We start from the raw sequence: 26,557 nt of genomic DNA, 5'->3' as shown, positions 1-26,557 counted from the left end.
CCTCCTAGCGACAGCGGTGTGTGGTTGTGATGCATTCTGGGATGTTTGAATGCACTTTTTTGGGGGAACGAAAAAACCAATAAACGAATTAAATGAAGTGTCGTACATACGTGCATACTTACATACTTACATACATACCAACATACATGCATACATACATACATACATTGTCGCCTCCAGGAGGCCCTTGTCCAGGACAGACAGACAGGTCAGGGATAGAGAGAGAGAGAGAGAGATGTCGCCGAGGGCGAGACTAGTATGGCCTTTACCCGGCCTGAACATCACACTCAGAGTTACGTAGTTAGTAAGATAAGTCAGAGACCGGGGAAGGGTCCTGTAGCGACGGGTAAAGCTGCTTGTATACTAGGGGAGTGTACTCCGGAGGAAATGCCAAAGGATGGGGAGGCCAGGGACACCGTCAGTGTTGAAGAAGGGCCACCTGAGATGGAAGCCGGGGCACCGGTTGGGCTTAGTGAGCAGAGGGCATCCACTGAGGCAGAGAAATTACCCTTAAACACCCAGGAGATGGAGCCAGACTCAGCTGAAAGCAAGGCTATAGATACTGCACCGGTACACAGTGGACGAGAGTTGTGTGTGTGTGTGTGTGTGTGTGTCTGTGTGTATGTGAGTGTGTGTGTGTGTCTTCCTCTCTCTCTCCCTGTCTCAGGAGCACCCACCCACACACACACACACACACACACACGTTGTCACTTGACTCACTAAACATTGACGCCTCTGGGCATGTGTGTGTATGTGTATGTGTGAGTGTGTGTCTGTGTGTGTGTCTGTGTGAGTGTGCGTATGTGTGTGTGTGTGTGTGTCTCCCTCTCTCTCTCCCTGTCTCAGGGGCACACACAAACACACACACACACACACACACAGACACACACATGTTGTCACTTGACTCACTAAACATTGACGCCTCTGGGCATGTGTGTGTGTGTCTGTGTGTGTCTGTGTGAGTGAGTGTGTGTGTGAGTGTGTGTGTGTGTGTCTGTGTGTTGTGATGGCCCAGCCGGTGAGCAGTGCCCCACAGAGACCCGATATCCGACTAACTTTGGCCTGTCTCTCTCTCTCTCTCTCTGACGACAAGAAGAACCTGGCGGAGCGCCGTAGCGCCAACCGCCAACCCGGTGAAGATTTGAGTTGCCTTTCGCCTCTCCCTTTTCCCCGCACCTTAGAAATAAAACCCTACGTTGATTTCACCGCAACCCCTGTTTCCGCCTGTTTCTATTCTCATTGGTTGACCCACTGTTGCGCCTGTCGACCAGGCTCCCACAGTGTGTCTGTGTGTCTCCCTCTCTCTCACACACACACACACACACGTTGTCACTTGACTTACTAAACATTGACGCCTCTGGGCGCGCGTGTGTGTGGGTGTGCGTGTGTGTGTGTGTGGAGCATCAAGAGAGAGACGAAGGAAAGGAGGGAGGGAAGGAAGGAAGGAAGGAAGGAAGAGAGGGATGAGTCTCACCTTCTCCTCCGCCGACAGTAAGGAAAGAAGAGAGGAAACAGGAAAGGAGGGAAGGGAAGGAGGGAGAGAAGGAGAGAGAGAGAGAGAGACAGGAGGGAGGGAGGGAGGGAAAGGAGAAGGAGGGAGAGAGAGAGACAGGAGGGAGGGAGGGAGAGAGAGAGACAGGAGGGAGGGAAGGAGGGAGAGAGGGAGAGAGACAGGAGGGAGGGAGGGAGGGAGAGACAGGAGGGAAGGAAGGAAGGAAGACAGGAAAGGAGGGAGAGAAGGAGGGAGGGAAGGAGGGAGAGACAGGAGGGAGAGAAGGAGAGAGAGACAGGAGGGAGGGAGGGAGGGAGAGAAGGGGGGAGGGAAGGAGAGAGAGAGAGAGACAGGAGGGAGGGAGAGAGAGACAGGAGGAAAGGAGGGAGGGAAGGAGGGAGAGAGAGAGAGACAGGAAAGGAGGGAGGGAGGGAGGGAGAGAAGAGAGGGATGAGTCTCACCTTCTCCCCGGCCGACGGCGTCTCGGAGGACCAGTCACTCAGCGTGGCGCGGATACAGTCCTGGAGCTACGGCAACAACAGACAGACAGGTCAGATGGAGAGACAGACAGGTCAGAGACAAACAGATAGACAGACAGACAGGTAAGAGACTGACAGACAGACAGACAGACAAACAGATAGACAGACAGATAAGACAGAGGGACAGACAGGTCAGAGACAGACAGACAGACAGTGTGAGTGTGTGTGTGTCTGTGTATGTGAGTGTGTATGTGTCTCGCTCTCTCTCTCCCTGTCTCAGGAGCACCCACACACACACACACACACACACACACACACACACACACACAGACACACACATGTTGTCACTTGACTCACTAAACTTTGACGCCTCTGGGCGTGTGAGTGTGTGTGTGTGTGTGTGTGTGTGTGTGTGTGTGTGAGTGTGTGTATGTGTGAGTGTGTGTCTGTGTGAGTGTGCGTATGTGTGAGTGCGTGTGTCTGTGTGTGTGTGTGTGTGTGTGTCTCCCTCTCTCACTCCCTGTCTCAGCGGCACACACACACACACACACACACACACACACACACACACACACACACACACACACACAGACACACACATGTTGTCACTTGACTCACTAAACATTGACGCCTCTGGGCATGTGTGTGTGTGTCTGTGTGTGTCTGTGTGTGTGCTATGCGCTGTGTACTATGTATGTGTGTGTGGATAGATGAATTGATAGAGAGACAGAGAGACAGGGGTACTTCAGTGGAGAGGGTGGAGAGTTGAGTGGTTGAGAGTGGCAGAGTTGGTACAAGTATACAGTGAAATGCAAAAGTGACAGTGTGTGTGTGTGTGTGTGTGTGTGTGTGTGTGTGTGTGTGTGTGCCCCTGAGACAGGGAGAGAGAGAGGGAGACACACACACACACGTCATTTTTAGTACTTCTATTTTTTTTTATTCTATTTTAAAACTTATTGTATTGTTGCACTACTCTGTGGCACTGTCACTTTTGCATTTCACTGTATACTTGTATGAACGTGACAAATAAAGAATCTTGAATCTTGAACATGTTGTCACTTGACTCACTAAACATTGACGCCTCTGGGCATGTGTGTGTGTGTGTGTGTGTGTGTGTGAGTGTGTGTGTGTGTGTGTCTGTGTGAGTGTGTGTGTGTGTGTGTCTGTGTGTGTGTGAGTGTCTGTGTGAGTGTGTGTGTGTGTCTGTGTGAGTGTGTGTGTGTGTCTGTGTGAGTGTGTGTGTGTGTCTGTGTGTGTCTTTGTGTGTGTCTGTGTGAGTGTGTGTGTGTGTGTCTGTGTGTGTGTGTGTGTGTCTGTCTGTGTGTGTGTGTGTGTGTGTGTGTGTGTGTCTGTGTGAGTGTGTGTGTGTGTGTGTCTGTGTGTTGTGATGGCCCAGCCGGTGAGCAGTGCCCCACAGAGACACCTGGTGGCCACAAGGGGGAGGCAAAGGCAGCCATGGGGTGTCGTGCTGGATGGGAGGTACTATCCCAGTTCTATGTCCTGGAGACTCCGCCACCAATCAGATGACTCAGCTCACCGCTCACAGGTGCGCTGAGTCAGCTCGGCGATCCTGAGGCGAGAAGAAGTAAATGTCGTAAAGATATAATAATAATAATAAAAAGATATCGTAAAATGAGGGAGGGGTGGGGTTGTCTAGCAACGAGGAACAGTTGGTGGGTTTGAGGGAATGTCGTAAAGGAAAAGAAAATGTCGGAAAGGGACGGGATATGGTGGGTTACCTAGCAACGAGGGGGTGGGGAGAGTGTGTGTGGTTTGAAGGAGTGTCGTAAAAATAATTTTTCAAAACAAATACGAACGGTGGAGGGAAAGGGGGGGGTTGCCTAGCAACGAGGGGGTGGGTTTGAAGGAATGTCGAGTAATGATGACACGGCGCGTTTCCACACCCACACACACACGGTCGTTAGAGCCAGTTAGCATTAGCCTTTAGCACCCCGTCAACATTGCACTCGGTAGGTAAATTCGTTAGCTTCGTTAGTTAGCCCCGTTAGCATTAGCCTCAGAGCCGCCGGAGGAGCCGGTAGAGGAGACGGTACCACCGGGGGAGACGGTCCCAGAGGACCCGCTACGGGTACCAGAGGAGCCGCCGGTGTCGGTGGTGGTGGTGGTTTCCATGGTGTCTGTCTCCCCTTCTCTCGTAAAGAAGAAGTAAATGTCGTAAAGATATAATAATAATAATAATAATAATAATAATAATAATAATAATAATAATAGTCGTAAAATAAGGGAGGTTGGTGTGTTTGAGGGAATGTCGTAAAGGAAAAGAAAATGTCGGAAAGGGACGGGATATGGTGGGTTACCTAGCAACGAGGGGGTGGGGAGAGTGTGTGGTTTGAAGGAGTTTCATAAAAAAATGTTTTCAATTTTTTTTCGTAAAATATGAACGGTGGAGGGAAAAGGGGGGGGGGTTGCCTAGCAACGAGGAGGTGGGTTTGAAGAGCCTAACTACATGTTTCTACTAACATAGACTAACTACATGTTTCTACTAGCCCTAGGGTTAGGGTCAGGGTTTAGGGTTAGGGTCAGGGTTAGGGTTAGAGTTAGAGTTAGGGTTAGGGTCAGGGTCAGGGTCAGGGGTTAGGGTCAGGGTTAGGGTTAGAGTTAGAGTTAGGGTTAGGGTCAGGGTCAGGGGTTAGGGTCAGGGTCAGGGTTAGGGTTAGAGTTAGGGTCAGGGTCAGGGTCAGGGTTAGGGTTAGAGTTAGGGTCAGGGTCAGGGTCAGGTGTTAGGGTCAGGGTCAGAGTTCGAGTTAGGGTCAGGGTCAGGGTTAGGGTTAGAGTTAGAGTTAGGGTTAGGGTTAGGGTCAGGGTCAGGGTCAGGGGTTAGGGTCAGGGTTAGGGTTAGAGTCAGGGTTAGGGTTAGGGTTAGAGTTAGAGTTAGGGTTAGGGTTAGAGTTAGGGTCAGGGTCAGGGTTAACTCGTCTCCTAGGCCTGTCTGCACATTTGGGTTGTCATGACGTTGCTAAGGGAAATGTTAACACTGGAAAGAAAACGTCCCCTTTGGTTTACACTGATGTTCTATTATACTAATGTTCTATTATACTAAGATTATATTACACTGATGTTCTATTACACTGTTCTATTACATAAATGTTCTATTATACTGATGTTCTATTATACTAATGTTCTATTACACTGATGTTCTATTATACTAATGTTCTATTACACTAATGTTCTATTATACTAATGTTTTATTACACTAATGTTTTATTATACTAATGTTCTATTATACTAATGTTGCTGTTGCTGTATGTAATGTCACTGAGAGATAGATAGATTGTGCGTCAACAATAGGAATGTAGAATAGTTAGAATATTCTGTACGTGTCGCTCCAGCCACATTCTTCACAGTTTAGGGTTAGGGTTCACCCTAAGCTGCCACTTAACTAAAACCTTCAGGCTGTTTTTGCAAAAGAAAATACCATTTTAAAGGTCAGGTTGTATGATGACGGTTTAGTGACAACGAGGAATTCTTGCTCATGCGTAGGCTGAACAATGAGTTTCACCAGTCACAACTGCTTCACTCAGTGTTAGGTTAGGGGGTTAGGGGGTTAGGGGTTAAGGTTAGGGTTAGGGGTTAAGGTTAGGGTTAGGGGTTAAGGTTAGGGTTAGGGGTTAGGGTTAGGGTTGGGGTTACGGTTAGGGTTGGGGTTAGGGTTGGGGATAGGGTTAGGGTTAGGGTAAGGGTTAGGGTTAGGGTTGGGGTTAAGGTTACGGTTACGGTTGGCGTTAGGGTTGGGGATAGGGTTAGGGTAAGGGTAAGGGTTAGGGTTGGGGTTAGGGTTAGGGATAGGGTTGGGGTTAAGGTTACGGTTACGGTTGGGGTTAGGGTTGGGGTTAGGGTAAGGGTTAGGGTCAGGGTCAGGGTCAGGGTTAGAGTTAGGGTTAGGGTTAGAGTTAGAGTTAGAGTCAGGGTCAGGGTTAGAGTCAGAGTTAGAGTTAGAGTCTGGGTCAGGGTCAGAGTTAGAGTTAGAGTTAGAGTTAGAGTTAGAGTTAGGGTTAGAGTTAGGGTTAGGGTTAGGGTCAGAGTCAGGGTCAGAGTTAGAGTCAGGGTTAGAGTCAGGGTTAGGGTTAGGGTTAGAGTTAGAGTTAGGGTTAGGGTTAGAGTTAGGGTCAGGGTCAGAGTTAGAGTTAGAGTTAGGGTTAGGGTTAGAGTTAGGGTTAGGGTCAGAGTCAGGGTCAGAGTTAGAGTTAGGGTTAGGGTCAGGGTTAGGGTTAGGGTCAGGGTCAGAGTTAGAGTTAGAGTTAGGGTTAGGGTTAGAGTTAGGGTTAGGGTCAGAGTCAGGGTCAGAGTTAGAGTTAGGGTTAGGGTCAGGGTTAGGGTTAGGGTTAGAGTTAGAGTCAAGGTCAGAGTCAGAGTTAGGGTCAGGGTTAACTCGTCTCCTAGGCCTGTCTGCACATTTGGGTTGTCATGACGTTGCTAAGGGAAGTGTTAACACCGGAAAGAAAACGTCCCCTTTGGTTTCCACTGATGTTCTATTATACTAATGTTCTATTATACTAATATTCTATTATACTAATGTTCTATTACACTGATGTTCTATTACACTAATGTTCTATTATACTAATGTTTTATTATACTAATGTTCTATTACACTAATGTTCTATTATACTAAGATTATATTACACTGATGTTCTATTACATAAATGTTCTATTACACTAATGTTTTATTACACTAATGTTTTATTATACTAATGTTCTATTATACTAATGTTGCTGTTGCTGTATGTACTGTCACTGAGAGATAGATAGATTGTGCGTCAACAATAGGAATGTAGAATAGTGAGAATATTCTATACGTGTCGCTCCAGCCACATTCTTTACAGGTTAGGGTTAGGGTGCACCCTAAGCTGCCACTTAACTAAAACCTTCAGGCTGTTTTTGCAAAAGAAAATACCATTTTAAAGGTCAGGTTGTATGATACCGGTTTAGTGACAACGAGGAATTCTTGCTCATGCGTAGGCTGAACAATGAGTTTCACCAGTCACAACTGCTTCACTCAGTATTAGGTTAGGGGGTTAGGGGTTAAGGTTAGGGTTAGGGGTTAGGGTTAGGGGTTAAGGTTAGGGTTAGGGTTGGGGTTAAGGTTACGGTTGGGGTTAGGGTTGGGGATAGGGTAAGGGTTAGGGTTAGGGTAAGGGTTGGGGTTGGGGTTAAGGTTATGGTTTGGGTTAGGGTTGGGGATAGGGTTAGGGTAAGGGTTAGGGTTGAGGATAGGGTTAGGGTAAGGGTTAGGGTTAGGGTTAGGGTAAGGGTTAGGGTCCATCACAGAAATGATTGTAGAAATGATTGGAAACTCAAGACTGCCATGACATGCATGTTCTTTACAAGTGTATGTAAACTTCTGACCACAACTGTATCTATCTACTTATCTATCTATCTGTCTGTCTGTCTATCTATCTGTCTATCTATCTGTCATGTAAACCATGAACCATAGTTTAAGACTGTAGCCAAGAACATGAACCATAGTGTAACAGTCACTATTGCTTCACTCACTATTACCCATACTGGCTAACCTCTTCTTTGTTTTGGGTTAAAGGCTCACTTTTATCTTCTAGGAATCTTGGTTTTATCAAATTAAAGCTGAGAATCTCTACTTTAACCTTGTAGTAATTGTTTGATTTCAAATGTAAACTGTTGGAGTACAGAGCTAAAAGAAGACAAAATGCTTCCTCTTTCCAATACTTATGGAGGGCACTGTAGTACTGACATTGATCCCAGTGCCTGCATGTGCGTCAACAATAGGAATGTAGAATAGTTAGAATATTCTATACGTGTCGCTCCAGTCACATTCTTTACAGGTTAGGGTTCACCCTAAGCTGCCACTTAACTAAAACCTTCAGGCTGTTTTTGCAAAAGAAAATACCATTTTAAAGGTCAGGTCGTACCGGAGAAGGGGCGTGACATGGGAGTGTTTGGGGACATTGAACACCTGACGAGCGGCTCCTCCCCCCTCCTCTCCTCACCTATAAGAGACAACAACAGATGGGTTGAGCCTCACTCTCTCTGAGAAGATCTCCGGAGGTATGGTGCCTACACTGTGTGTGTGTGTGTGTGTGTGTGTGTGTGTGTGTGTGTGTGTGTGTGTGTGTGTGTGTGTATTGTATTGTATTGTTTGTTAGGAGACTGCGTTAAATATCATACAGGTACAAGTCATCTTTCAGTAACTGACTGTCATGTGTTGGATGAAGTAGTTTTGATGTGGTAACGACTTTTTCAAATTAGCTTTAGTTTGACAAACTGTATTTCTATCAAGGGCTTTAGTGTAGTTCTACTTCTTCCTTTGTAAAGTAAATGGTAATTTAATAGTCATTTCGGGTTAGTTGATTTTCAGAGTAGCTTCTCCAACACTGTACATCACATTCTAATGTTAAGTCATGTTTATTATTCTGTGTTTGCGATGGCTCAGCTCATTTTGATTTGGAATAGTTTTGGAATAATAAGCCAAACAGCCCAGTGTTTCTCCAATCCATGTAATTGTTTGATTTCAAATGTAAACTGTTGGAGTACAGAGCTAAAAGAAGACAAAATGCTTCCTCTTTCCAATACTTATGGAGGGCACTGTAGTACTGACATTGATCCCAGTGCCTGCATGTGCGTCAACAATAGGAATGTAGAATAGTTAGAATATTCTATACGTGTCGCTCCAGCCACATTCTTTACAGGTTATGGTTCACCCTAAGCTGCCACTTAACTAAAACCTTCAGGCTGTTTTTGCAAAAGAAAATACAATTTTATTGGTAAATCTTGGTGTGTGTATGTGTGTCTGTGTGTGTGTGTGTGTGTGTGTGTGTCTGTGTGTGTGTGTGTGTGTGTGTGTGTGTGTGTCTGTCTGTGTGTGTGTGTGTGTGTGTGTGTCTGTATGTGTGTGTGTGTGTGTGTGTGTGTGTGTGTGTGTTTGTGTGTGTGTGTGTATTGAATTGTATTGTTTGTTAGGAGACTGCGTTAAATATCATACAGGTACAAGTCATCTTTCAGTAACTGACTGTCATGTGTTGGATGAAGTAGTTTTGATGTGGTAACGACTTTTTCAAATTAGCTTTAGTTTGACAAACTGTATTTCTATCAAGGGCTTTAGTGTAGTTCTCTTCTTCCTTTGTAAAGTAAATGGTAATTTAATAGTCATTTCGGGTTAGTTGATTTTCAGAGTAGCTTCTCCAACACTGTACATCACATTCTAATGTTAAGTCATGTTTATTATTCTGTGTTTGTGATGGCTCAGCTCATTTAGATTTGGAATAGTTTTGGACTAATAAGCCAAACAGCCCAGTGTTTCTCCAATCCACGTTGTCACTGAGACAGACTCTCTCCCCTGCAGCTCTGCTTCCACCTTCACTGTCAAACTCCACCAACATGGGCTCAGCTCCGCTGGTTCTGCCGCTCCTGGTTCTGCTCACCTGTGCAGGTAAGTCACATAGTGTTCCCTCTGTCTGTCTGTCTGTCTGTTTGTCTGTCTGTCTGTCTGTCATATTGTCACATACATTCCATTCTCCCATTCTCCCGTCAAACGTCACCAGAATTGCTTGTTGGTCACTAGGTTGGTTACCAACCTCTCTCTGTCTCTCTCTCTCTCTCTCTCTCTCTCTCCCTTTGTCTCAGGTGCAGCCTGGGCAAAAGACCATACCATATTTTTCAGCTCATGTCCAATCAAATTCTTTGGAAAGATTTATACTAAGGCCACTGTGAGTCAAAATCAAAGTCACCTCCATCAAAGCTGTTATTATGACATCATTATATATATCATCATTAAATATCATATAGTGACATCATGTTCTCTCATTCCTCCCACATCAGTACAGTACCGACAATTTCACTCTGTGTTTTGGTGAGAGGCCCAGTGCAGGATGGGGAGACTGCATTCTGGGGCCACAGATTCCTCGTATGTCGCTATATCCAATATATATAGCGAAAACAACTACTTCAATGGGATACTATACACAACACAACATTCCTGGCAGCACAGAATACAATGATCGAGAAAGTACTTGCGTGGTGTATCACAGGAATGGAAAAGTAATTACTCCTCTTCTACACAGACATCAAACACATGAAACTGTTCTACACACAACTATGAAACTGTTCTAAACACAACTATGAAACTGTTCTAAACACAACTATGAAACTGTTCTAAAAACGACTGTATATTAAGAAATGTATTTCTCATGAATCACCTGAGCCCAGGCTCACGCTGTCTTCCTGGTCCTTCTCAGGTCATGATGAGCTTCAGGGTTCTCAAAGACGGAAACACCTTTCTACAATATGTAGTTTACGACAAGTCATTGACCGGCGTAAGTATATTATTTGTATATTGTTTATTGTATATTAAAACATTCCAAAAGGCTGTGTCATCCATCATATGGAAGGTACCTGTCAGGAACTGCTGTGGAGCCTTTTCTCAGGGTGTCATAGCAACACCATGTTTCAAGCAGCTTTGACAAACACATTTAATAACAATTAGAATTGATCAAATTTAAGGAATAGAAAATATGTTAGGATGGGCTCATTGTAATGCATGGAAGGAATGAGGAATTTTATCAAACACGTGTTTCTACCTCCACCAGCCCCCCCTGGTCCAGTCCTATGTGGTCTCCATAGTGATGGGTTGATTGTCTTTACTCTTGATAGGATATTGGGTATACCACTGAAGGAGGGGACATCATAAAGAGGATCCCGATGTCTGCATCTATGTCCCAATTCAATTATTTCGGCCTGGTTGGCTGTGATACAGGTAATTTCAACAGATCTAACATCCTGGTAGACAGTTCTCTGGTGTGGGCGGGGCCTGGTAGACAGCTCTCTGGTGTGGGCGGGGCCTGGTAGACAGCTCTCTGGTGTGGGCGGGGCCTGGTAGACAGCTCTCTGGTGTGGGCGGGGCCTGGTAGACAGCTCTATGATGTGGGCGGGGCCTGGTAGACAGCTCTCTGGTGTGGGCGGGGCCTGGTAGACAGCTCTCTGGTGTGGGCGGGGCCTGGTAGACAGCTCTCTGGTGTGGGCGGGGCCTGGTAGACAGTTTTCTGGTGTGGGCGGGGCCTGGTAGACAGCTCTCTGGTGTGGGCGGGGCCTGGTTGACAGCTCTCTGGTGTGGGCGGGGCCTGGTAGACAGTTCTCTGGTGTGGGCGGGGCCTGGTAGACATCTCTCTGGTGTGGGCGGGGCTTGGGAGACAGCTCTCTGGTGTGGGTGGGGCCTGGTAGACAGCTCTCTGGTGTGGGCGGGGCCTGGTTGACAGCTCTCTGGTGTGGGCGGGGCCTGGTAGACAGTTTTCTGGTGTGGGTGGGGCCTGGTAGACAGCTCTCTGGTGTGGGCGGGGCCTGGTAGACAGCTCTCTGGTGTGGGCGGGGCCTGGTAGACAGCTCTCTGGTGTGGGCGGGGCCTGGTAGACAGTTCTCTGGTGTGGGCGGGGCCTGGTAGACAGCTCTCTGGTGTGGGCGGGGCCTGGTTAGGTGACCTATCTTTGTCTCTGTGCCCCGCAGGGACGTCTCGCCTCATTTTCGGTCAGAAATTCACCAATCCACAAAACCCCTGTGACACCATCAGCTGTGGTGTCAAAGGTCTCTCAACGCTGGGATGCAGCGAAGCTGAAACCTGTTCTGAAGCTGGATGTGTTCCCAAAATCAATGTGTGCGTTGTCACGGGCGACCCTCACTTCATCACATTTGACGGGAAACGTATCCAAAGCCAGGACCGATGCTCCTACAACGTCCTCGCCATCAACAGCTCCGTTACAGACGCTGGTTTCAAAGTGGCGACCATCCCCGGGAGCCGCAGGAGCATCAACAAGTCCTTTGTTGACAAAGTGCACGTGGATCTAAAAGTGGGCGTCGATCAAGCCAGCGTCGTCCTGGGCCAGGGAAGGAAAGTCTGGGTAAGTTGGGCCACCATCACAATCACTCCCCCTACATACATGTGTGTGTGTGTGTGTGTGTGTGTGTGTGTGTGTGTGTATGTGTGTGTGTGTGTGAGAGTGAGAGTGAGAGTGAGATTGAGAGTGAGAGTGAGTGTGTGTGTGTGTGTGTGTGTGTGTGTGTGTGTGTGTAACTGGGCAGATTCACCATATCTCCCTGCCTGGTCCTTGGCTGTAGGTGAACGGAACGAAGGTGAACGTGTCCACGACCGTTGAGGTGGCCTCTGGCGTGTCTGTCAATAGTAGTGACAGGATGGTGGTCGTCCGTCTCAGCATGTACAACACCACCCTCGAGTACAACGGCTACACCCTGGCCATTCGGAAGGTCGGAGTTCGTCCGCTGGATGGCGTCTGTTCGCACGGTGCTTCCAGCGGGTACCCGGCGAAGTGGAAGAACAGCAACTACGGTTCAACAAGGTAAATGTTGTCAGGTTATGATGGAGTAGCAATCCAGGACACACACACACACACACACACACACACACACACACACAGTCCTGAGTGATGTACTCACCCCCACTTCCAAGTGATATATCCTCGAACCCCGGGCCATGTTGCTCCTGTGTGTGTGTGTGTGTGTGTGTTGCTCCTCCACAGCTGTGCTGCCAACATAACAACTGACATGAGAGCCAACTGCACTGAGAAGGTCAACCAGCTGTGTGGCGTCATGGCCAATAGCAGCGGCCCCTTCGCCGCCTGCCATAACTCCACCCCCCCAGGGCCGTACGTGGAGGCCTGCGTGTTTGACCTGTGCCGCCACGGCCCGGTGGACCGCACCCTCTGCTCCTCCATGGAGGCCTACGCCATGGCCTGCCTGCTCTCTGACGGACAGCTGGACAAGTGGAGGACGCAGGCCAACTGTCGTAAGTCACATTCTCAATGTTTCCTCTCGATGCATCCATTCTGTTTGGGTCGCCTGTGTGTGTGTGCGTGTGTGTGTGTGTGTGCGGTAGGGTGTGTGTGTGTATGTGTGGTATGGGGTGTGTGTGTGTGTGTGTGTGTGTGTGCGGTAGGGGGTGTGTGATTTCTAATGTTACTCTGTCTGCTTATCAAACCCTTCTCTCTCTCTCTCCTCCTCCTCCTCCTCCCCCTCCTCCCCTCCACCTCCTCCTTCCCCCTCCCCTCCACCTCCTCCTCCCCCTCCTTACCTCCACCTCCCCCCCTCCCCTCCACCTCCTCCTCCTCCCCTCCTCCTCCTCCACCTCCCCCTCCTCCTCCTCCCCTCCTCCTCCTCCCCCTCCCTCAGCATCCAGAGACCCCTGCCTGGACATGGACTGTGCTGACCATGAGTTCTGTGGGGAGAGGAACGGTGAATCTGTCTGCCTCTGTCGCCGTAGTTACCTGGACTCTGTCAAGGAGAGGGGTCCTTTTGGTATGTGCATGATCCCAAACCCTGTGTGACCACTCTACTAAATGTGTTTGAACAGTGTGTGTGTGTGTGTGTGTTTTCTTGATTACCTGTATGTGTATATGTGTGTGTGTGTTTTCTTCATTAACCTCTCTCTGTGTATGTGTGTGTGTGTGTGTGTGTGTGTGTGTGTGTGTGTGTGTGTGTGTGTGTGTGTGTGTGTGTGTGCACGCCTCTCTTTAAAGATCCTTTAACAAGCTGCAGTGGGAGTTCTGCCAGCTTGTCTCTGGAACGCTGTCGTCTGGTTGAGGCAGACTTTGATTACAAGACTCTGCACCTCAACGACCCAAGCTGCATCGGGGTGTTAGAGAAGGGCGTTGTGGTGTACCGCTTCGACAACCACAACCACAGCTGCGGCACTCTGCTCACGGTACCAAAACACACATCAAACATCTATAGATGACCCAGCAAGGCTGGGGTTCTAACCAGGCTGGGGTTCTAACCAGGGGTTCTGGCCAGGCTGGGTTTCTAACCAGGCTGGGGTTCTAACCAGGGCTTCTAGCCAGGCTGGGGTTCTAGCCAGGCTGGGGTTCTAACCAGGCTGGGGTTCTAACCAGGGGTTCTAGCCAGGTCAGGGTTCTAGCCAGGTTGGGGTTCTAGCCAGGTTGGGGTTCTAGCCAGGCTGGGGTTCGAGCCAGGCTGGGGTTCTAACCAGGCTGGGGGTCAGTGAGTGAAGCCCCTCTCTCCCCTCTCCACAGTCCAACAACACTCACATCATCTACAAGAACTCCGTCCAGAGGAACTACAACTCCTCCATGGCCATCCACCGCATGGACGAGACCAACCTGGACTTCTCTTGCGCCTACACCAAGAACACCTCCCAATCTATGGCCCTGGGCATCAAGGTCAAAGACAGGTGTGTGTATGTGTGTGTGTGTGTGTGTGTGTGTGTGTGTGTGTGTGTGTGTGTGAGGTCACCCAGGCCTTTCACTGTGGTAATACATGTGTAATGTGATGCACATTACCGGGAGAGAATACCTTCCAGCCAGAGGAGTTCACAGCGTTAAAACAAGGTCAAGGTTGGTATCGTCAGTGTTGGGGAAGCGACTCTGAACATCCATTTAACTCAGTTACCAACAACTTTACGAGGCAGGAAGTTGAACGTCACTAAAGCTACCGTTGATGGAAATACAGCTTGTTACTTTGAAAAAACAAACAAACCAGGAAACTACTTTGTCCGACACACTAGGAGGGTTAGCGATAGCGTCTGGTCAGAGGGTTATGGGTGAGGCTAGGCTAAGTGTTATCACTAGGAGAGTTAGCGATAGAGTCTGGTCAGAGGGTTATGGGTGAGGCTAGGCTAAGTGTTATCACTAGGAGAGTTAGCGATAGCGTCTGGTCAGAGGGTTATGGGTGAGGCTAGGCTAAGTGTTATCACTAGGAGGGTTAGCGATAGCGTCTGGTCAGAGGGTTATGGGTGAGGCTAGGCTACGTGTTATCACTAGGAGGGTTAGCGATAGCGTCTGGTCAGAGGGTTATGGGTGAGGCTAGGCTAAGTGTTATCACTAGGAGGGTTAGCGATAGCGTCTGGCCAGAGGGTTATGGGTGAGGCTAGGCTACGTGTTATCACTAGGAGGGTTAGCGATAGCGTCTGGTCAGAGGGTTATGGGTGAGGCTAGGCTACGTGTTATCACTAGGAGGGTTAGCGATAGCGTCTGGTCAGAGGGTTATGGGTGAGGCTAGGCTAAGTGTTATCACTAGGAGGGTTAGCGATAGCGTCTGGTCAGAGGGTTATGGGTGAGGCTAGGCTACGTGTTATCACTAGGAGGGTTAGCGATAGCGTCTGGTCAGAGGGTTATGGGTGAGGCTAGGCTAAGTGTTATCACTAGGAGGGTTAGCGATAGCGTCTGGTCAGAGGGTTATGGGTGAGGCTAGGCTAAGTGTTACCACTAGGAGAGTTAGCGATAGCGTCTGGTCAGAGGGTTATGGGTGAGGCTAGGCTAAGTGTTATCACTAGGAGGGTTAGCGATAGCGTCTGGTCAGAGGGTTATGGGTGAGGCTAGGCTACGTGTTATCACTAGGAGGGTTAGCGATAGTGTTGCAGTCAAACTGGACACGCTGCCCATGAGAACCAGATCCTCATCCACACTCCGAGCCATGGACTGATAGTTTCACTGTTGGTATTTGGAGAGTTTGAGGTTTGTTGACTGTGTGTGTTGGTTCATTTGTTGAAACTCACCAGCTCTGTGAGCAAGAACCTGTCCTCTGGAGAATGGAACTACAAACTCACCATGGCAGCCTTCTACGACGCCGAGTTCAGCCAGCCCCTCAACGACTCAGCAGCCGTCCGATTGGACCAGAAGCTCTACCTGTCCCTAAACACCACCGGATTGGACAGCAAGATCGTCATGGTGACTGACGCCTGCTGGGCCACGCCTGAAAGCTCCTCAAATGCTACTGTGCGCTGGGACATCATCAAGGAAGGGTGAGACACACACACACACACACACACACACACACACACACTGTCAGACACATAGATGGGTACACATTGGCTGCTCTGACACATGTGTCCTGTGTGTCCATGTCCCAGGTGTGCCAACCCTGCCGACAGCACGGTGAACATTCTGACCAACGGTGACTCCTCCGCCACCCGCTTCTCCTTCAGAATGTTCCAGTTCTCTGGCAAATCCTCGGACGTGTTCCTGCACTGCAACATCCACCTGTGTGTGCTGAAGAACGGGAACTGTGCCCCGGTAGGCCAGGAGCCATCACTCCTCACACACACACACACACACACACACAGACACAGTGTTCTCTCACTGACTGTCTCTCCCCCACAGACATGTTCCGGGGTGAAGAATAGAAGGAGACGGCGATCTCTGCAGCAGCACAGCCACAGCTTCATCACCATGGCGATGAGCGCCATCAATTAGGTAAGAGTGTGTTAGATAGCTGTTAAACACATCAGCTCACCGCATCATATGATACAGCAGTCTGCAGCTCTGTTACACATGCCCGTCTGAATCCTGGTTGTGTGTGTCGGTCCTCAGGTTGCCTTTGTGTTGAATGAAGTGACACGTTGTCATTCTGGAAGGTGTCCTGTCCAGGACTGTAGCCGCTTGACCTCTGACCCGGAGGCAGTTCTGGAGCCAGGATGTCCCTGACCTTCGCCTGACCCTGACCAAGAGCCGCGTCCTAATAGGGTAGAAGATGTGTGGTCCAATCCGCTCTCTGCTCCATCTAGTGGACAAACCTGTCTGTAAACTGCCTCATCTTTAATACAGTGTTTAACAGACTGTGTTTACCACACTGTGTTTAGAAGACCGTGTTTACCCGACCACACTCTCTATCCGTTGTTAAAGGTAGACTCAGCGATATGACGTAACCTGTGAATATTGGCAGAGATCGTTGAAGCCTAAGGCAAGACAATTCCCTCGCCAGCCCGTTTGTCACATGGCCATCTGCCACTGCCGTGCTCGTGCACCAATGGAATCCATCATTAGTGAAACGTCCGTTGCTCGGATGAATCTGAAACATCGCTGAAGTCAACCAACGTCCCGCGGTGACGTCATATCGCTGAGTCTACCTTTAACTGAATCTTATATCGGTGTCTGGGATTTCTGAAGGGATGCTTTTCTGTGTCTGTGTTCTTTGTGTCGATCAATCAGGGTGGGAAATATGTATATGAACATGAAACGCAACAGTGGCCTTCATGTTTGCAGTGAAAGTTTGAGAGTATCGATTGGAAGATGAAGAAATGGATTGACTTTCAAAGAGTAGGAAGTCAAATGCAGAAGGAGACTTTGATTGGATGCTAACTGGTATTGAATGAAGGTTGCTGTTATGATGTGAAGTTTATGATGATGGTGTGAGGGTTGACAAGACATTATTATAATAATAGTAGCTGGTTTAATGTAAGCACTAATCTATCAATCATGGGGGCAGGCAAGTTAAATCCAAACTTGAATTTGCACATTGAATGTCTGAGAATACATACTAAAATATGAAGGAATGTTTGGCATTGAAAGAATATGAACTAAGTAAGAATATTTGGTGTTTAAGAACATTTTAAATTAAGTTTGAGATGTCAAAAGAATGAGGTCACCCGGTAAAAAGGCATCATCAGGAAGAGAATACTATTCCATTGTTTGCTTCGGACAATGAAGATTTAGATTTAAGTAAAAAGGCAAGTGATTGAATGTTTTAATGATAATGCTTAAAAACCTACTGCTAAGAGTAATAGTCTGATATATATATATATATATATATATATATATATATATATATATATATATATATATATATATATATATATATATATATATGATAACTGTGTGTTAATCAGTAATTCAGAACAGTAAAAGACCGTTCTGACTATATGTGTAACTTTAACAAACATGTGGAAGCCTGTTTGTGTTAAGGTTAGGGTTAGGTTAGGTTAAGGTTAGGTTAAGGTTAGGTTAGGTTAGGGTGGTGTTGTGGTGTTGTGTATCTGAGTTCCCTGAAGCACCCGGCCGGCCAGCAGGCCAAGTGGACCAGCTCAAACTCAAGTCATTTTCTCTTCTCTCTGTTGTCTGTAATAAAGGCTTTATAAAGGGAACTCCTGCTGTCATCTCCATTAATCAAAATGTACTACAGGTTTATTTTACAACAATATGACTTGTTGAACGGACTTTGCAGCAAGGATAGACGTTTGTAATTCCACCTGAGAAAAAAAAAGCTATTCTATTCTACGAGTTCAGGCATATGGGCAAACTACACATGAACGTTACTAACTAGCACAGGCTAACTACACATTAATGTTTCTACTAGCACAGGCTAACTACACATTCATGTTTCTACTAGCACAGGCTAACTACATGTTTCTACTAGCACAGGCTAACTACACATTCATGTTTCTACTAGCACAGGCTAACTACATGTTTCTACTAGCACAGGCTAAGTACACATGAACTAGCCTAGTCCTGGACTAAATCACACATACATAGGGTTAGGTTAGATATATATATAAACATACGGTTAGGGGTTAGGTTTAATGAAAATCATTTGTTGTACTGTTGCTTCTACTCAATCCATGCATCAGAAGCTGATAATCCATGTCTTCTACCAACCATAACCCCATCAGTCATGACATAGATCAGGAGAGACCAGGATGGAGGTCATGGTTAGACTGCAGGAGAGAAAGAAGGAGGCCTGGGCTGTCCTGAATGAGAGGATGGAGCTACAGTCTAACCCAGGGGTGGGCAAACTTTTTGGCTCAGGGGCCACATTGACTTTTAAAATTTGACAGACGGGCCGGGCCAGCACCAGATGCATACATATCAAACATAAAACATATATCAAAAATGATAAACATATCAAACATAAACATAAAAAATACAGGGTTAATACTTACATTTACTTTTAGCGGGAACAGTGTTGTTGATCACCCTTTTTGACCAGTGCATCGAAGTCTGGTGTTAGTTTTGTTGTGGCAATTCTCAGAACAGATCTGAGGTGTTCATCACTCAACTGGGATCTGTGGGGTGCTTTGTTGGTGTTCATCACGCTAAAAGTCTGTTCACGCACATACGTAGAGCCAAACAACATCCTCTGTGCCATCTTTTGGATGTTTGGAAATTTGGCTGCGCTTAATGAAGCATAAAACTCATCCAGTTTAAGAGAGTTGAACTTCTCCTTTAAGACGGTGTCACATTGGAGATCAATCAGTTCCAACTGCAACTCCTGTGGCGCCGTTTCACTCATACTTTCCCCAAACTTAACCAGCGGACATTAGAGTGGTAAAGCAAGTCCTGGTGATCAGCGTCAGTTTCTTCAAGAAACATAATAAACTGACGATGCTGAAGTCCCCTCGCTCGAATAAAGTTAACAAGTTTTACAACTGGCTACACTACGTGGTCAAGCTGCAATACGGATTTACACAGTGCTTCCTGGTGGATTATGCAGTGTAGGAAAATTACCCTCTCCTGGATTCTTTTGAGCAGCCCGACGTTTTTTCCAGTCAGATTTGGCGATCCATCTGTGGTAACGTTGGCGAGTGTACTCCAAGGTAGCTTGTGCCTCTTGATGACCCCCAACACGCTGTCATACAAGTCCTCTTTCCGCGTTTTCCCCCTCAGGGATTCCATGGCCAAAAACTCCTCCGTTATCTCAAAATTGTCATTAATCCCTCTGATAAAAATGACAAGCTGAGCGGTGTCCTTTATGTCATTACTTTCGTCCAGTGCCAAGGAATATAATGTAAATGACTCCGCTTTTTTGTTTAGCTTGCTAGCTAAGTCTTCGTCAATTAGCTCAACACGGCGAGTCACTGTCCTGCGTGATAAGCTCATTTTTTCAAATTTGTTCTTGCTCTCAGGACACAAGATACCTGCTGTCTCTACCATGCACTCTTTGAGAAACTCCCCTTCTGAGAAAGGCTTGCTGGTCTTTGCTAATTTGAATGCCAGCAAATAACTTGCCTTCGTGCTTGATTCTTGAATGGCAGTTTGTCGGATAAAGGTGTTTTGCTGAGCCTGCAAACTAGCTGCCAACCTCAAAGCGGTAGCTGTCCGTTCTTGCGTTGACTGGTTGTTAGCGTAATTAGCATGTTTGGTGGAAAAGTGACGGCTGATGTTGTATTCCTTTAAAACCGCAACGGTTTCTTGGCAAATAAGACATACAGCCTTTGACCGGACTTAAATGAAAAAGTATTTAGTTTCCCATTCCTTATTAAACACTCTGCACTCACTGTCGACTTTTCTTTTCTTTGGCCCACTCATTGTTGCAGATGGGTTCAGAACAGTAGCAGAGTAATAACAGAGAGTAGCCCGGGCTCCGCAAAATCAACTCAATGTATGACTGCCCCTTAGTGCGCTACCTGGTGGAATGCCAGGCATTACAGGACAAGGTCAAATGAATGCAGTTTAGTAATTTAATTAATATTCAACCCTCAAATCTGTACCAATCTTCGGCGGGCCGTATTAAAAAGACAAACGGGCCGGATGTGGCCCGCGGGCCGTAGTTTGCCCACCCCTGGTCTAACCCTAAACCATGGATGAGACGTCTCTCTGTCAGATATATGGTGATGGGATCATCTCAACTGTTCAAAGAAAAAGGAAATAATGATCATGAAAAACTCTCTGCCACTATTGACATTTAACAGCAGCGCCCTCTGCTGGCAATTAATTCCTCTAGAGCAGGGGTGCCCAACCTTTTTTGACCCAAGATCTACTTTTCAAGTCGCCAACCTCCCGAGATCTACCAGTCCAGTGTCAACATCGCAAACCCACACACATCGTTTCCAGCCTGCAGTAACTAACCTCACAACACTTTTTCTTGTTGTCACACAACCACTAGACATCACATCACAAACCCTCCCTCTCTCAAACACACACACAGACAAATTCCTCTCACACAGTTGCCAGTTTGCATAGTGTGCTGTAGCACAAACCCGCTCTCTCTCTCACACACACACACACACACACGCCAATCTGCATGATGAGCAATAGCCATAACTGACCTTAATATGAACCAAACAGAAAAATAAACCAGATACAAAACAGGTAGATCTCTGTGTTACGACTCCAGATGAAAACTCGTCTACGTCTAGGGGCGGTAGAGGAGTCGCAACAAAAAGGTAGTACATCAGACTTATTGTAGGAATTAAACAACCACAAACCACAATTCAACTATGTACAGTTATTTGTTTCCTCAGGGAAAACACAACACAAGACACACGCCAAGGAGAAAAGGGAACTTTTTTTGAGCGGTGCCAAAGCAAAGAAATCATAAACAAAAGTGATGTCCTAAACTAGTGCAATAGTAAGCTATACTATCAGGGCTATGCTAAAGTGCTATGCTACACTAGACTAGAACATACATGGGGCGGCACCCACTCCTAACCTGGTGAATTGTAACAGAGGTGAGCCTACGTGTTGGAAATGTAAACCCATGGGTCTCTTACCTATTCACCTTACCCCTATGGCGTACAGTTAACAGACAGACAAATTATGAGAAAAACAATAAGTAAACAATGACGTAAATATAACAAAAGAAAACTAGATGTAAACAAGTACGTCGGAGGTTTCGATCAACCAGGCAACAGTGAGTCGACAGCAAACACAAGACTACGGTGAAAATGGGTTGACTCCCGAGGGGAAGTCCAGCGGAGCTTTTAAAGGACACGGACAGCCCTCTGATTGGTCAGGAACAGTGATGACTGATGGGGACGAATGGCCAATTGCTGACGGACACCTGAATGTAGAGTGACAGGGTAAGGGAAAAACAGAAGGAAACACAAAACACAACAAGGATACACGCACATGTAGGAGTGGGAACGTAACACTCTGAGTTTGAAAAAAGGAAATCACTTCCTACCTTAGTGGGAGACCTGACACTGGGAGGAGGAGGCTAGCTTCTCGTAGTCAGGAGTGTAGGAGCTGGTTGCAAGGCGTGTGTGCTCAGCATCATTCTCCTCCAAGTGAGCACGGAAAAGCCTTCTCTGCAGACTCCTGGCCCGAACTGAACACACAATCTTCATTGCAATATTCATCACTTCTTTCATATTTGAAATCTTTCCACACAACGCTTGCTGGTGAATTATACAATGATAATTCAGGATATCTGGGAAAGATTCACTTTCTTTGCAATGAACCCACTGGTGCGGCCCATCATAGCAGGCGCCCCATCAGTTGTGATGGAGATCAGCTTGAAGAGCGGCAGTTTTGTCTCGCTAACAAATCCCATGAAAGCATTAAACATATCCTCACCTCTGGTGTGTCCTTTTAATGGCAAAATGGTGAGTAGCTCTTCCTTGGCGCTCATGTCTTCAAAAACCATCCTGATGAAAACACACAATTGTGCCACATCCACCATATCAGTCGACTCGTCAAATTGGAGGGAAAAGCACTCACGCGTCAATATCCTTCCTCAGTTGCTCCTCCACATCCACAGCCATTCCCTCACATCGCCTTGTAGTCGTATTGCGGGAGAGTTGCACTTCTTTAATGGCCTTCACGATCTCGGTTTTATTTTTAAAGTCGTCAAAAAGGCTATCCGCTGCCTCGAGAAAGGCTTCCTTCACAATATCGCTGTCTTTGAATGGCTTCTTGTGTTTAGCAAGGACGGGACTGACGCGATAGGAAGCAATAGTTGCGGCCTTACCCTGGGTCTTCGGTTTGGTGAAGATTGACTGCCGTGCTGCAAGCTGTGCTTTCAAATCCCGCACTTTTGTGGCGCGTAAAGGCGTTTTTGCAGGGAAATCCCTCTCGTAGCTCCCGGGTACCGTTTTAAAATGCCGCTCCAGATTCCCTTTCTTTGCCAACGCCACCGTTGCATTGCAGATCAAACAAACAGGCTTTGAATGAGAATAAACACAAAAATAATCTTCCTCCCATTCAGGGTGAAAATGGTAGGTCTTGGCTCGTTTCCCCTCAGACATGTTAAAGTTTAGGAGTGCGTAACCGCTCTGATCGCTAGCTGCTAGCTACTGTTGACAGCTGTCAACTTACTATCATGCATGTCTCGCGCTACAGTAGGTTAAACGTGACCTACTTTTTTTTTTTTTGTGGACGTGTTTAAGAGACTGATAGGGTGCGCAGGCAAGGACTCATGATAGGCTGTAGTGTACATTTAATACAAAATATAACACACACACACACACACACAAAACAAAACATATCCAACGACGCATAACTACAACAAAACAAAACAGTTTACAGTTACACATAAAAAAACCTTTTTTTTTTCATTTTTTCCTACACCCCTCGTGATCGACTTGGGATCAGGCCGGGGTCTACCAGTAGACCGCGATCGACTGGTTGGGCACTCCTGCTCTAGAGCAGCGGTCCTCAACCTTTTTTGCACCACGGACCAGTTTCATGCAAGACTATTTTTCCACGGACCGGGGGGGAAAGAATCACGCGCATAACAAAACACAATAAAGTGCATATTATATAATTTAATTATTCATTTAATTATTACATTTATAATGTAAATGTGACTCAACTCACCATAATACAGAATCAGTGGGAGCACTGAGCTTGTTTCCCTGCAACGAGACGGTCCCATCTAGGGGTGATGGGAGACAGTGACACCCGAAGTGTCCTTACCGGCAGGCATGATCAACTCTTCACCAATAGTGAAGGGCTTCTTAGCCTTGGCAATGCGGTTAGCCACTAAGAATGATGCTCTCAGTGCAGACACATTTGATGATGTGGTGGCCTTCAATAATTGCTTCTGTCCTTCGTGTTCACGTTTTTTTCTTTAAAAAAAACACCAAAGACTTGTCTTTTAATGCAGGGTGCTTGGTCTCTACGTGGCGAAGCAGTTTTGAAGGCTTCATGGCCTCGTTGGATAGCCGGTCGCCACATATTATACAGAGCGGGCTTGGGGCATGTCAATCACCTGTTGCGATGAACCCGTAATTTAAGTAGGACTCTTAGGTATTTTCTTTTAAATGCAGCTTTCTTTTTTTTTGGCAGTCTAGGAGTCTTCTGCTGTCTCATCATAGAGTCTTTCCCCCTTTTCAAAGAATCTCTCCAGCAATGTTTGTTTTTTACTCATTTTTGCTGGGTTAGCTTGTGGGCTTCATTTATCGGTGCATGGAAAAAAAACTGCGACTGAGAAGTGTGGAAAAGTGGCACAGATGGAAGTGGTCATTTTTCAAACACCCTGCAGACTGCGATAGTCAATAAAATGGAAATAAAATACAAATTAAAATGTTTTTATTCTTTCTGTGCGGCCCGGTACCAAATGATCCACGGCCGAAACTGGTCCGCGGCCCGGTAATTGGGGACTCCTGCTCTAGATTACTGCAAGGAGACAGAGAACGTCCCAGGGTTCGGGTTAGGGTTGGGGTTATGATTAGGGTTTGGGTCAGGTTCAGGGTCAGGGTTAGAGTTAGAGTTAGAGTTAGGGTTAGAGTTTGGGTCAGGGTCAGGGTCAGGGTTAGAGTTAGAGTTAGGGTTAGAGTCAGGGTCAGGGTCAGGGTCAGGGTCAGGGTTAGAGTTAGAGTTAGAGTTAGGGTTAGGGTTAGAGTCAGGGTCAGGGTTAAGATTCAAGATTCAAGATTCAAAGTGTTTATTATCATATGCACAGTAGAAAACATGTTTCCCTGTACAATGAAATTCTTGCTTTGCTGTCCGCAGAATGCCAACCAATGTAAAATATACAATACTAAAGAATATACAATATATACTAAACAAATGTACAAGACAGCAAAATTTAAGGCATAAAATAAAATAGCAGCAATAATAATAATAAAACAGTGCAAATGTAGCAGTGCAATTATGCAAACTGGAAAATTCAGTTATTTGAGGTAGTAAGGTTATATTAATCTCCTATGGGTTGTTTAGGAGCCTGATGGCAGTGGGAAAGAAGGAGTTCTTCAGTCTGGTGGTCCTGCATTTAACACTTCTGTACCTCCGGCCTGAGGGTAGAAGTGTGAACAGTCCGTGCTGGGGGTGGGTGGGGTCCTTGAGGATGGAGGCGGCTCTCCTGTGGACTCTGCGGTGGTAGATGCTCTGCAGAGAGGGCAGTGGAGTCCTGGTGATTTTCTCAGCGTCTCCTAGGCCTGTCTGCACATTTGGGTTGTCATGACGTTGCTAAGGGAAGTGTTAACACTGGAAAGAAAACGTCCCCTTTGGTTCACACTAATGTTCTATTACACTAATGTTCTATTATACTAACGTTCTATTACACTAATGTTCTATTATACTAATGTTCTATTACACTAATGTTCTATTACACTGTTCTATTAAACTAATGTTCTTTTATACTAATGTTCTATTACACTAATGTTCTATTACACTGATGTTCTATTATACTAATGTTCTATTACACTAATGTTCTATTAAACTAACGTTCTATTACACTGTTCTATTACACTGTTCTATTACACTAATATTCTATTATACTAACGTTCTATTACACTAATGTTCTATTATACTAATGTTCTATTACACTAATGTTCTATTAAACTAACGTTCTATTACACTGTTCTATTACACTGTTCTATTACACTAATATTCTATTATACTAACGTTCTATTACACTAATGTTCTATTATACTAATGTTCTATTACACTAATGTTCTATTAAACTAACGTTCTATTACACTGTTCTATTACACTAATGTTCTATTACACTAATGTTCTATTATACTAACGTTCTATTACACTAATGTTCTATTAAACTAACGTTCTATTACACTAATGTTCTATTACACTGTTCTATTACACTAATGTTCTATTACACTGTTCTATTACACTAATGTTCTATTACACTGTTCTATTACACTAATGTTCTATTACACTAATGTTCTATTACACTAATGTTCTATTATACTAACGTTCTATTACACTAATGTTCTATTATACTAATGTTCTATTACACTAATGTTCTATTAAACTAATGTTCTATTACACTGTTCTATTACACTAATGTTCTATTACACTGATGTTCTATTACACTAATGTTCTATTACACTAATGTTCTATTACACTAATGTTCTATTACACTGTTCTATTACACTAATGTTCTATTACACTGTTCTATTACACTGATGTTCTATTACACTAATGTTCTATTACACTAATGTTCTATTATACTAACGTTCTATTACACTAATGTTCTATTAAACTAACGTTCTATTACACTAATGTTCTATTACACTGTTCTATTACACTAATGTTCTATTACACTGTTCTATTACACTAATGTTCTATTACACTAATGTTCTATTACACTAATGTTCTATTATACTAACGTTCTATTACACTAATGTTCTATTATACTAATGTTCTATTACACTAATGTTCTATTAAACTAATGTTCTATTACACTAATGTTCTATTACACTGATGTTCTATTACACTAATGTTCTATTACACTAATGTTCTATTACACTGTTCTATTAAACTAATGTTCTTTTACACTAATGTTCTATTACCCCTGGATACGATTTAGTGTGCCTAGAAACGAAACTCACTAACTTACCATGTTGTCAAACATGTTGGCACCGAACAGTCCCACAGAAATACATTCCTAACCCCACAGAAATACATTCCTAACCCTAACAGTTCCATAGAAATACATTCCTAACCCTAACAGTTCCATAGAAATACATTCCTATCCCTAACAGTCCCATAGAAATACATTCCTAACCCTAACAGTCCCATAGAAATACATTCCTATCCCTAACAGTCCCATAGAAATACATTGGAACATTTAAAAATGCATTTTGTTTTTACGCTGCTGAAACAATCCGGAGTGCCAGATGTGTGAAAGGTGGAAAAGAGGAAATCTTCTCACATGGTTCTGCTTTCCTCCATTGGCC

General features: G+C 45.6%; 1 protein-coding gene across 1 annotated transcript in view; it reads right to left on the bottom strand.

Annotated features, from left to right (window-relative positions):
- LOC310823733 (uncharacterized protein) overlaps window positions 1-26,557 on the bottom strand; it is a 566,003-nt gene that overhangs the window by 220,512 nt on the left and 318,934 nt on the right. The window lies entirely within an intron of this gene.

The sequence above is a fragment of the Argentina silus genome (assembly GCF_951799395.1).
Source record: "Argentina silus genome assembly, chromosome: Y".
In the NCBI taxonomy this organism is placed as follows: Eukaryota; Metazoa; Chordata; class Actinopteri; order Argentiniformes; family Argentinidae; genus Argentina; species Argentina silus.
Note: the sequence above shows the minus strand (reverse complement) of the source record. Positions and strands in the feature narration are given on the sequence as shown.